This window comes from Corvus cornix, chromosome 10, assembly GCF_000738735.6.
Source record: "Corvus cornix cornix isolate S_Up_H32 chromosome 10, ASM73873v5, whole genome shotgun sequence".
Lineage (NCBI taxonomy): Eukaryota > Metazoa > Chordata > Aves > Passeriformes > Corvidae > Corvus > Corvus cornix.
In genome coordinates this window covers 16,843,695-16,853,554 of record NC_046340.1, presented here as the reverse complement: position 1 = coordinate 16,853,554, position 9,860 = coordinate 16,843,695, and the positions used below count along the sequence as shown (strand labels likewise).

At 40.0% G+C, this 9,860-nt stretch overlaps 1 long non-coding RNA gene across 1 annotated transcript in view; it reads right to left on the bottom strand.

Moving 5' to 3' along the window:
• Positions 1–1,958: 1,958 nt before the first annotated feature.
• Positions 1,959–9,860, bottom strand: part of LOC109143435 — a 40,021-nt gene continuing 32,119 nt past the window's right edge. The window contains exons 4-5 of the long non-coding RNA XR_002043611.1: positions 9,412–9,436; positions 1,959–2,057 (exon numbers count right to left, since the gene is read on the bottom strand). This is a non-coding gene — a long non-coding RNA (uncharacterized LOC109143435). The remainder of the gene's footprint in view (positions 2,058–9,411; positions 9,437–9,860) is intronic.

The following is a 9,860-nucleotide window of genomic DNA, read 5'->3' as shown; positions in this document are numbered from 1 at the left end:
GAATGAAAGCGTTCGGAGACCTTCCCCCGGCAGCCGGAGGAGGAGAGGAGGAGGGGGCACCTCTACTCAACAGCCAGGCTGCAGAAAAAGAGGGCGGTGGGGCGCTGGGCCGGCCCGCGCAGCGCCGAGCACGAAGCCCAGACTTTGCGGCGAAACCCGGGCAGGGCTGAAGGCAGGGCTGAAGGCAGGGCTGAAGGCAGGGCTGAAGGCAGGGCTGAGGGCAGGGCTGAAGGCAGGGCTGAGGGCAGGGCTGAGGGCAGGGCAGGGCAGGGCGAGGGCAGGGCTTCCGCCGGGACCCACACCGCGGGGAAGGGGTTGAGGCGCGACCCTGACCCCCAGGGCAGTGCCGGGACAGAGCAGAGGTGCCAGCGGCTGCCAGCGCTTCCCAAGTGCACCGCTCTCCTCTGCAGTACCTGGCCAGGGCTCCTGGCCCTGAAGGGAGACGTGCCTCGGTACCGCACATTCAAGGGCGCAAAGAGCGAACTGAAAAGGCGGACGAGACCTACTGCGCCCCTCAGCCGGGAGAGTGGTGGGGCCATGCCCTGCCGGGGGTACCCAGAACTTCGAGGGATGGAGCCCAGGAAAAGCTGGGGCAGGGAAACTAGCTGCAGAGGTGACTTGCACCCTTCGTAATGCCAACGAGGGAGAGCAGCAGATAGACAATTAACAAAATAACATATAATTAAGTGGAGACCTATTTAATTCACTTCTGGCGGGTCTCTCACAGTCTCATCAGCAGAGTGAGCAAGACATAACACGTTGTTTCTTGCTCAGGACGCACGCTCCCTTGTACAGTGTAGAAAGTACAGGGATGTGCATGAGTCCCACAGGATGTGGGGTTGCACAAAGAGAAAATTAGGCAGCCTCTTTGTCTGCACTCAGTACTTGTAGCAGAAAATTCCTCCATGGTGCTGTCACTGGACCAGCTGAACTGATGTTACTTTGCAGGAGGAGGGAATGTCCTACAGCTTCTGGCCCATGGTACTTGCCAGGGCAGTAACGGCTGGATTTGCAGGCCTTGGAGGCCAGCTCCTAGAGAGCTTTAACAAGCTGCACCATGAAACTTCAGCTGTACAAGATAGCAAAGTCCCCTGATGAGGGTTCAGACCAACAGTTACCTTCCCCAGGTCCTCAGAAAGGCCATACTCTGAATCACATATGAACTATACAAAGTTCAGAGAGGCTCACAACTAGGCACGGGGATTCATGTGTACTGCTCCTAGAGAGCAGAAGTCCACTGTCAAAGTAACTTCTTTCCTTATGCCTACTTAAAGAAAAGATGATTTCGTACTGCAGTCCTTTCTCACTGCATTGGTTTAATAACCAAACAACTACAATAATAACAGTAAAAATTATTGAGTAAAACATTGCACTGCCACAGAATATTGTAAAACACAATACAAGAGAGTATTGAAAATGTCTGCAGATTTAGTTGCAACCAACTCTGAAATGCAGTTTTTCTCTTTGCACTTATCATGATTTTACACTATAGTCAATTAGAACAGATTAGGACCTTTCTGAGGTAAGTATAGTGAATATTTAAAAGATACCTAGTGACACATTATTCAACAACCTGACTTGCATTGTTAAATATATCAGTATGTTTTGACCCTAGTTTAGGAGAACTTATTCCTCTGCCACAAAAGATGCCTTAAAAAACGTAGAGTATCACGGCTGGGAATTCACTGAGGTAGCTCTTCTCACTCTGGGGAAAGCAAATGTCTTGTGAAATTAAACAAACAGTTTAATGGCTAATTTGGGAGTGGTGCTGATAGGCTCTTAAAAGGATGCCTGTGCAGCTCCATTTTTCTAAAAGAATGTTAGCCATGACATGGGAGCCTCTAGGATACAAGAGAAAGTATGAGATACGGGCAGAAGGAAAGGAACTTGAAGTTTTTTTAAAAAAACACCTGAAGTATCCTATCACCTCCACAGAAAAAAAAATCTTGAGGTTCTACTTACATGAAAATGTCCAGTTAATAAGCTTTGTTTATAGCAAGATGATCTGTATCCATGGGGCTGAACTGGCTGATGGTGATTTAATTTTTCTTTTCCTCCTGGAGAGAGCATGAAAAGTACAGACATGTATTAACATGCTTGCTATACCTTTCATTAACAATTGCAATTACTTGGAAATTTCTGTTCCAGCTGGCTAAGAAAGGTAGGCTTAGAAATGAAATAGCTTGCATAGTCTCTCCCTCTTTAATTGATATGTGAAGACAGATTGTATACAAATTATATTTTGAATTGATATTGAAGAGAGAAGGCAGCACAAACTTTGTTTTTCTGACATAATACCAATTCTCTAATGTTACTTGTTACCTTTTCTTTTTCACAGAGGCTAATCTCATCTCACCGACAAATGGTGCAAGAACTGCCTAGCAGCAGTTTCACTTTCTTCTGGGGAGTACCTACTGAACTCATTTTGAATTCTGTTAATTTAATTGGGCTCTTTAGAAAATCAAGACAGCCAACTCAAAGCACCAGGAAAGGATACCTGGTTTTGAAATTCACAACTCCTCCTGTGAGCATGTGATGCCACACTTCAGGCTTACTGACAATACAGTACAGTTTCCCAGAGTAAGGCTGGAACCTGTTTACAGAATGATGTTTCTGTCATGTCACCTAGCCCTTGACACAGGCAGAAACTTGCCTTGAGGAGGATCTGCTCTTTGGGCATAGATTGGGTTGGTCATAGAGGGTTGGTTCTGGTAACAAACAAAAGGGTAGGGGGACATAATCACTTGGAAAAACTTCGAACATGCCCTTGGAGTTGCTTTTCCTACTTCTTCTTCTCCTAGATCTCTTTTTGGTGGTTTTTTTTTGTTTTGGTTTTGGGGTTTTTTTTAAGGAATATACAGGAAATGACACCTAAACAACTGGTTCTGCCAGTTGTATAAAACATCCCTCCTAAAAGACGATTAAGGATTCAAATTAGGTAAGTCGGAGTGAACTCATAGGCTTGTATGTGTCATTTGAAAAGTGGAGTGTTCCCTCACAGGAAGGCAAATATAAATGAAAGACAAACCAGTTTCTCAAAGGTCTCTGGGATCTCTGCTGCCCTTGTAAAAAAGGAATGTTCCTTTTGGACAAAGGGAGCCAGCAACATAAGTGTAGGATCTTATCGAAAAATAGGAAACTGAAAACATCTGTATTCACCTAGAAAAACAAATAATACTGATGAAATCAGGCAGGTTTTACTAATAGGTCAGTGTATTTTTTCCTGTAAGGATCTCCAAGAGCTTTGCACTGAAGAAATTAAGGGACAATATTTCTAAAAGAAGCATAAAAATAGCAAATTTTCCCTGGGGAAATTGGTCATCTATGCTCCAGCCATAAGGCAAGAGAAGGCCCTAAAATAGAAGGCAGGAATCCTGATGGCCAGTTCTCTGCACAGCTCAGTAGGCAGCAAATGAGTACAGAAATACTCCAGAACATGCCACTCATGCTTAACACATACTGTAACCCTGTAAAAGGTTTTCTGTAACATTTCCTAGATAATGGTGGAGATCAGATGAGCTTTGCAGTTAAGAACTATGGGATGATTTGTTGGAAAATGAAGCTTTAAATTATTTTAATAATTTTCCTCTTGAGAACTAATGTTCCTGTTTGGTTTGTCATTCAAGAAATTAGTGAACTCCTTAAGGATAAAAGTATTTATAGCACAGTCTTCTGCACCTGCCCTGATCTATAATCCGAGGGTCTACTCAGATACCTCACCAAATGCTAAGAAGCTCATGACCTAACTCATGACCTAAGATCTTAAAATAGCTCTGAGAAGATCTTTATTTTTTCCCCAAGACTCCTTTCACTCTAATTGCACTACTGTTATTCACTAGATTTCAGCTGAGCAAACATGTCTCCCAAGTTTCTGTATTGTGCTTCCTTTTAAAATCAGATTTGCTTTAGCTAGTAGTTATGAATTACTAATGTCATTCTCTGAAAAAAATAAACAAAAAAACAAGTAACAGAAAGACAAAACCCAAAGGTCACTCTTGGTAAGATGTCTTCCTACATCCTTCTCTTTAGAGCTTCAGAGAGTTTCAGACCAAAAAAAGATTAATAGATCATTTAAAACTGTTTATCTGTATTTATATATTGTTGGATTTATATCCCATTCAGTGAAGTCTCATGTCACTCACTTAAATCTGACTACAGTAATCTTCTATTTTTAAAAAGTGTTTAAAAAAATAGTCTTGAAAAACAATACCCATTCCACTTTGATTTTGAGTATGGTATTGTGCAAGAGAAAAGAAGAACAGTGAAGAGGATGAGTAACAGAAAAGGGCAATTAATATGCAATGAGGGTGGGAAAAAAAGAAATACTAAAATCACTGTACCCAAACACCAAACTGAAAAGAACTGTGAATCAACAAATATAAAAAGAAGCAACTCCCCTGGTGAGAGTCCAGTCATGACCTTACAGTGGTGCAGAAACTGCACTAAATTTTGTGATCTCCTCTGGTTTACACTATGCCAAATGATATCAGACCCAGTTCTAATGAATGCAAATTGAGAAAAAGTTGTGGACAACAGAAGGCCAATACCTTCAAAGGCAGAGTTCCACCCTTGTGAAGCAGTTCATTTGCCAGTGCTTTGAGCTATATATAGATAAATACACTATCGTCGTAACATCTACTGCCACATCTACAAGACTACAAGGTGAAGTTTAGCTTCGCAGTTTTTTGTTGGGGATTTTTCCTTGGCAGAATAAAGAGCAATTGCCATTGCATACTTCTAACAGATTTGTGTTACTGATCTTATTGGTACAGCAACATATGATACCAGAACAGAGCGAGAATGAAAAATAGGAAACAAGAAACCTGGTTATATTTCTGATGTCCACCCCTTGATACAACAGTAGAGAGATGCTATAGAGAAATATAAGGGCAGACAGCTATTTCCCTTCTCTTGGCTGCAACTGGGAAAAGTTCAAGTGTTTTAGATACGTCCTGAAATCATGTATCAGAGTTCATAGCAGTTCATACAGCAGTAGCAACTCCTGCAGCATAGAAGGAAAAAAGAAAAGCTGCTGCAGTAATGAGCAGAAGCTGCTGGGCTGTACATGTGAGTGCTTCTCTCCTGACAGGGTTTAGTTTTGTCTTGTGGAGGTTCTTAACTGTCACACATCAAAGCATCGATCTGAATTTGGACAGGATGTAGGAAAATATGTCCACATTCATACAACCTAAATCAACCTATCTGGCTGTGACTGATGACCTAGGAATTTAGACAGAAGTCTTAAGAGATTTCTACCAAAAAGAAATAGCAGGATGAGAAATTTCTGCTATGTGATTTTGGGTCTGGGAAAAGCAAATTTTCTGATAGCAAATAGAGTTAATATTACACTTAACCTTCAGGAGTTATTCTGTTTCAATCAAACTGTGTGTATATCTCAAGAAAATAAACAAGTAATTAAGTTGCGAAAATTTATTATATAAGCCTAGGAGGTAAAGAGGTTATTTCTGGAAGACAGAAAACTTTTTATTTGATCTGAATATTCACCTCTCTGGTGGGAAGATCCTGAGAACCAAACTGACTGTGCCTTCAAACAGTGTCAATTTTTGTCAGCAGCCAACCCCTGCCAGGTCTGGCCAAAGTTTTCTTATTGCCATTAAAAGCAGACCCACTGGGGAACAACGAAAACCCAAAACAAACAAACAAACATTTAAAAATAAAAGAAAAAGCTGTCTACTGAAACCCAGAGAAGTTTTTTTTCCCTCTGATTTGAGTCTTTTTTCAGAGATGAGAGAAAGGGAAGAAAGATGCATGCAACCTTATCTTATAAACAACCATTCATCATGTAGCAGAACAAGTAATACTTTACCCCCTTCACTTCAGACCTTTTATTTGTACAGCCTGAGACCTGCTGCCACAGCAAGAAAGCTGTGACCATGTTTAGTCCCAGTTCAGGAAATACGAGTGCAGCCCAGGTGCAAACTCTCTCCTGACATCTATCTTCATGTGTCCCACAACATTATCTTGGTCTTTCCTATCGTCCCTGATAGCAAACATGCATTTGGTATCACTGAGATCTTTGCAACTTGATATATTATTAGCATGACAGATGAGATTCAGCAGTAGTAAACACAAGAAATCCAATCTCTGGGAATAACAAATACATACTAATCTGCCCTCTCATTAGCTTCTTTTTCTTTCTCTGAAATATTTCATTAATTACTTGGTAGTTAATGTTTTTAAAGACATTACTTGACATTCTCATTAATCTTCATGATAATTTTGCTATGAAAAGCTATTTGGGCAGAACTCATGGGTCTGTGTAATTTTTACATACTGCTCCCTGCCCCAATGAAATAGAAAAAATAAGTTCCCAGATTGTTTTCTTGATATTAATCTTGATTTGAATGTAAATTCATCAAACCTCAGAAGACGCATTTTTTATGTTCTAGTGTAAGAACCAAATTACCATATGCAAAGGGAGTATCTGAAATAGCAAGTTGACAAATTCAATGAAAAACACTATTTTTTCTTCAGAGAAAAACTATTTTTGAGTTAGTTAAAATTATCTCATGTATCATGATGCCAAAATTAATGGCTTTCCATTTGTGTGGGAAAGCTACGCAAGGGTGTTGGATACAAGATTGCTACGGGCCTGCCACACAGCAGCCCTTGGGCAATAGCAGAAGAGAACAGTCTCTGCACACACATCACAAAGGTACATTGTAGTTCATGCCGTGTATCACAGCATGCATATTTCAGCATGCAGGTGCCAGTTTCAAGCATTAAAGTCATTGCAGGTAATTAGAGCTCACAGCTCCTTTTCATTCTGAAGGTAAAATGACCTCTGTATTTCAAATTTTCAATCAGTTTTATTGAGCAACACATTAGTTTGAAATCTATCTAGAACCTGGATCACACCTCTCCCAGCTCCTCACTGGCATTGTAACAGTGGGTGGAAAAGCAGCAATTTGCAAGTGTCAACAATAAACCCGCTGGAAGTGGTAATCCTCTGCCTGTCAAGAGTGTTTAATATCTATCTCAACCATCCTATGCTCTGCAGGAATTGTTAATCAAGTAGAATTGAAAACTGGCACTCAAATAGCATAGCTGCTACAGCTAGAAAAGAGCCTAGGAGCCAGCCAGGAGCTAAAGTTTCATTAGGAGCTACTTCAACATTCATTTGTCTACAGGAACAACAAGCTTAGCAAACAATTGGACGGTTACCAGAGCCTCTGCCAGATGACTCTTGGAAGCTCATGGCTGAAGTTAACGTTTTACAAAGAACCACCAGCACACCTTCCCAGTGCAGGCAGGAGTGAGCTTAACCAGAGCCACAATTCCCCAGTGGCCTTTTTGCAGAAGTTTTACTTTGTTGATTGCAATTTCAGTTCAGCAGTTTATGAGGAAAGATTATGATTTCTAACACAAAAGCTGCACATTCTACTTTTAACACCAGCACATAAAACACAAATCTTGATGAAACTGAAGGCTGCTCACAATCTTTCTTCTTTAGCACACAGCTCTAGAGTCAAGACTTCAAAACATACAACTGCTGAGAGTTAGTGAGATTTAAATATTCTGAACTCATTCATCTAAGCTACACAGATGAGTGGGACTCATAAGAGTCTGGAAGATTCTGACTCATTTCATCACCAATGGAATGAGGGATCTGCATCCCAACAGCTACTCCTTCTAGAAGGAGAAGGCCTTGTTAAAACTGACAACTACTACAAGTCTAAAACAGAGGCAGTTTTTGGATCCTTGACAGGTTGCCGGTTCAACTTCTCTATGTGCAGCTTTTAGTTTTTGGCTATTATCCCGATCGCCTGAAGGATTTTTAAGGCAAGATCTGACAGTGTTCTCTCATTGCTCCTGCTTTTATTAACAAACCCAGTAATATTTAGCAGATAGGTAATAAGTGCACCCTGATGGCAAGTGAATACGAAGGAAAAAAGTGTGACTTTTTAAACATTTTGTAATGTATTTCAATTTGAGTGTTTAACAGGTAAATTGCATTTTAAGATCTGTTGGTTTGCTGAAATTAATCCTGAGTCAGAAGATGGGGTACATGCTGAGCAGTTCCTTAACTTGAATTAGAAAAGCAATACACCATATTTTTTTTTGTCAGAGCTGTTGCACAAAACAGCACTGTTTTGCATGTTATTTTCCTTGCAAAAGCAGAGCACTGGTTTCATTCTGCTGTCTACAAATGCTCAGATCACTAAAGGATATTGTACACTTCACCTGAGCCCTTCTTGTTCGCTCTAAATACTTCCCACATTACTTTGACGTAAAGCAAGATATAGATACCTTTTTCTGCAATACTCCAGGGTATAATTGCATTTCCTGTACTTAAGACAATGATATATTCAGAACTTCCTGGTATGGCTATTATTTATTTTTTCTTCTTTCCACAGCATCACTTATTACCCAGTTCACTTTACAGATCCTTTGGGCATGTACTTATCATATAATGAGCACCCTGTAAAAATCCCCAAGCGTCAGACAAGTCAGTGTCAGAACTGGAAGATGTTTAAATGCTTCAGTACCCAAAGGTATAAACTCTAATTAGCACTTACAACACTGCCAGGACCAAATTCTGCTTAGTACCTCTGCATGATACTATGCTGCCCAACATAGACTCAGCAGCCTGCTTGGAGCTAAAACTGGGATTGCAAATATGAGGCTATTCTCTGCAGAGCAGACCTGATCATTGGCTTCTCTAATTAAACAGGGTATCTGCAGAACCTCCCCTGTTCTGCAAAATACAGCCTCAGGACGGATGCATACATAAAATACCTAATTCTGGCTGTTGAGTGCTCTACATACAGGGAAAATAATATACTCCTGCACCATATGTTAAAAAAAGATATAATGAAAAATAACTTGGTCTGAAATATTATGTATGGAATATTTAATATTAGTGAAAAAACAATTTTAAAACAAAAACAATGGGATGCTTCCACCTCCTACCCGAGGTGAATCAATTCTTAGTACTAATACAGGAGCTTGGTGTTGAGAATAAGCTCTTTAAGTTTCTTTTTATTCTTTTTGAACTTTGTATCACATTAAATTTCACTACTTCCTGCATGCAGTTTATTTTGTTTAACAACTGCTTTCAGAGCATGAAGACCTTAAGCTCTCAGAATGGTTGGGGGAGAATGTTTTTGGTTTCTTCCCCCCAAATAAATAATGTATTCAATAAACAACAGGGCCAAAATTTTATAACAGCTTGGAAACATGTTCTTTAAATTTAAATAGAGTAAACAAAAGGCAAACTAAATTGTTTCAATGGATTAGATTTCTAAAAACATTACATGATTTTTTTAATTAAAAGAGGTTTTATAAAAGCTCATGTAACATTGTAGAGATTAAATAAAAGGAAGGAACCCTCTTCTAAATGAGGGCTTATCACTGATTCCCAGTTAGTGCCTTTGCCATGTAACTTACCTGCTTTGTGCCTCTGGTTCAGAGTCTGTGAAAAAAATGAAAACAGGTTGAAAAATTGCTATTTGTGAAGCACTGTGAGAACTGTACACAACTAAGAATATTGCTATCTTCCACTACCATTGCTGTTAGCAAGGATATATCCTACTTACTTCCAGGAATCTATACAGCACACCTTAGCATCAGTATCAAGGCAAGTGGAAGAAAATTTTACTAAAAATTTAAAAATAATTACAGGAAGTCTCATTAAAATCACTGGAACTAAAAATCATATAGAATCACACCAAATCTCATTTTAAGAGAGCCTTGTCTTTGAGAGAATACAGCTGGTGACAAGAAACTTGGACTAACAAGCTGACCTGAGCCTCTGGTCAGCTTTGCCATGGCCAATCTGAGCAATCTCTGACAAAGCCAACGTGCACACACTGGGGCTGAGGAAAACAGGGATTACT